Source organism: Fukomys damarensis, unplaced genomic scaffold (assembly GCF_012274545.1).
Source record: "Fukomys damarensis isolate Sample0158 unplaced genomic scaffold, DMR_v1.0_HiC HiC_scaffold_15, whole genome shotgun sequence".
In the NCBI taxonomy this organism is placed as follows: Eukaryota; Metazoa; Chordata; class Mammalia; order Rodentia; family Bathyergidae; genus Fukomys; species Fukomys damarensis.
In genome coordinates, this window is record NW_022900927.1 from 55,765,559 (window position 1) to 55,768,706 (window position 3,148).

General features: G+C 38.7%; 1 protein-coding gene across 4 annotated transcripts in view; it reads right to left on the bottom strand.

Annotated features, from left to right (window-relative positions):
• Positions 1-3,142, bottom strand: part of Cep83 (centrosomal protein 83) — a 125,978-nt gene extending 122,836 nt beyond the window's left edge. For all 4 annotated transcript variants that reach the window (XM_010629201.1, XM_033763836.1, XM_033763837.1 and 1 more), the window contains exon 1: positions 2,986-3,142. The gene's annotated coding sequence lies outside the window, so the exon portion shown is untranslated. The remainder of the gene's footprint in view (positions 1-2,985) is intronic.
• Positions 3,143-3,148: the final 6 nt, after the last annotated feature.

Sequence of the window (3,148 nt, forward strand, 5' to 3'; positions counted from 1 at the left end):
TTTTTTTTTTTTTTTTTTTTTTTGGTACCAGGATCCAACTTGGGACCTTGCACTTTCAAGGCAGGCAACAGAGCCACTGAGCTAAATCCCTGGCTAGAGAGTAGGCTTAAGAGAAAAAATGTACATATATACATAATAAATTTCAGTTAACTGTTCATTTATGAGAGCAAAATGAAAGTCTTGACATAATTTCATAAACTAAGTCTTGACCTGGTCAAAAAGTAGGATGTGAATGAGTAAAATAAGGAGTGGGACTGCCAAATGTGAGGTGGGCAAAAGAGGAGAGGGAGAAGGGAAAGAGCACAGATTCATTTTTTTAAAAAATTAAGATTCTACTAAAAGTCTACAAAGAACCAGGAAATGGACCAAACTCCCCAAGGCCACTTGGGAATAGTGCCAGAATTCCTGAAGGAGTCCTTACTGCTGCTGGTATTGTCAGGGGAATTTCTCCAATATTCACTTTCTAGGAACAGAACCTCTCCTGATCCAAATGAACCCCCCTTTCTTTAATCAACCCCCCTTTTCTCATGGTGTATCATTGCCCTTCCTACATCAGTTACTTCCTCTCTCAATAATGTTATTATGTCCATAAAGGGGTGAAAAAAAGGTAGAAATGCACATTCATCATCTTTATGAAACATTTATTCAGTAACTTCTGTTTGGAAAATACAAAGAATAAAGCTCACTGAGATGGGCTGCCCTACCCTTGAAAGGACTTACAATCTAGTTAAAGGTAAGACAAACAAAAAGATAAAATAATAAGGTCAAGGTGCAGTTGAACTTTATAGAAAAGGTGAAATTTACATTTTAAGAAAGGGAGAAACTGTGTTAAGAAAGTCAGGCGACATTGTGATGAATACAGGGAAAAAGCACGTCAGTCTTAGAGGACAAAGACGTTTTCTATCAAGAAGATAATCTTGGAAAGGCAAGGTGACATTTTGAAGAATTCACCTCAAGTTGAGAACTTCAGTTAGTAGGACATTACTTAAACACACACACACATATTCCCCAAAAGTACTACACAGGCTAAATAATGTAAGAATATTGTTTACTGAGGCTAATACATTTTGTATGACAAAATTAAAGTCAATCTCACTCACTTTAGGTAGAGCTAATTCTCAGAAGAAGAAAAATCTGACAATTCACTAGTTTTTCAGTTAAGATTTCACTCTAAATTTCTTCAATTTCCTGCGATAGAATACTGATTTCTAACTACGAAGGATTTTACCACACAAGTCATTCTTAATTTTCTTCCCTCTCAGTCCTTGCCCAATGTCTGAATATTTCAATACTGCAACATCAGCAGATGAGAGGGTCAAGTATGAGAACTACAAAAAATCTGCAGATTTTAGCAATACAGTAGGGCAGTGGTGGTAAATCTATAGCATACATATTACTGTATTTTTCTTTTAGGACAAAAGATGTTCCTATATGAGTTGTTTTTTCTAAACTAAAACCTCAGTATTCAGGTTTAACTGCAGTGATGGCACTTTGCAATAAATGAGTTTTGGGTTGCAGTTTAGGCACTGGGTCTCTAAAAGGTTCACCATCACTGCAGTAAGGTATGACACAAACTTGCGGTCCCAATTTCCATTATGAACAGTTTGATTTCAAGAAGGTCATTTGAATCACTATGTCTCAACTCATATACTTACTTGAAAGGTTGTCAAATTCAAAAGATAATTTAAAAAGTACTCTGAAAACAATTTGCCATACAAATTATATTAGGGGTTCCATGAGTGGAGAAAGATTGAGTTTACCAGCTACAGGGAGGACTGAGGAAGAAAAGGGAATGAAATAAGGAATTAAGATGTCTTATGATTATGTATCAACTCCACACAAGGAACGTAAACTTTATGTACTGCAAACGTGTACTAATAAAAATTTTTAAATGTTTAAAATGGCTTGTAAATAAGCAGTGTTTCAAGCTCCCAAACGCTGTATGTAACTCTAAGTCACTATTACGCTGCTGTTACTTGAAACTATTCCTAAAAATAAGTCTGTATACTTTGGTTAGAAAAAGAAAATTCTCAAAGAGGAATACCCAGTATATTCCGTCCTAAATAACCAAAATTAGCAACTCCAATCCATATGAAACTCTTGAGTATGCTGTGCAATACTGAAATATAAAGAAGCATTGACAATCCTGAACAAAATGTGGTTGAAACAAAACCTGAATGCAAAAGGTGATTAACTGTAACCAACAGGCTGAACTTGTTAATTTAGAGAATCTGAACCCAGTTTATTGTAGGGTAGATACACTTAATTATGTTCTACTTAAATACTGGAATTGTTTACAGTGGTGTTGCTCGGTAACGGAAGCACTGCTTCAACAACCTACTCAGTACTAAACCTGCTCCAGTACTCGAACATATCAAGAATGCACATATTAAAAAATCAGACTGCCTTGCAAATACAAGGACCCAAGTTCGATCCCCGATACCAAAAAAATTTTTTTTAATTTTTTTTAATTTAAAAATTTCTCCTTACCCCTAGATCTCCTCTCTGAGATTTGAAATGACTCCATCATTGTTAAGTAACATACTAAGAGGCTTTTAAACTACTTGGCAACGGGCATTTTTAAGAACAAAATGTCTGTGTATTATGGTCAAAAGTTGTATCCACTCAAGCCCAAAATACACTAACATAATTTCAGACGTTATCTCAATAATGACAGCAGACATCACTGCTAAAATTGTCTTCAAAGCTATGGAAAAGCGTAGCACAGCGTTTTCTGCACAATTTAAACTGGAGGCGCCACCCATTTCGCCAATTCCTCAACTGGCTACCCAACTCCCAAGTGAATCAAAAACCTTCATTCGGACTCCCACGTGCTCTTCGCTGGCTGCAGAACACGCACTCCGACGACTTTAGAAGGAAATGACCAGACGCGGAGGGGATTCAAGGGCAGGTTGCGCGGGTGCTGGGAGGGATGAGTCCCCAAAGGCGTCAGAGACAGCGTCCCCCGAAAGAGAGGCTACGTACCAGACTCACACACGGTCCCTGCAACGCGCGCGCACAAAACTTAGCAGAGACCGGTGTCCTGGGCGCGCTCGCCAGCGGGGGACACCTCCACGGTTCCAACCACTGGCAGCCACTCCACTCTGCTCGCGGCGGCATTGGGGCTGCGGGACACGGTCCCCCAGAC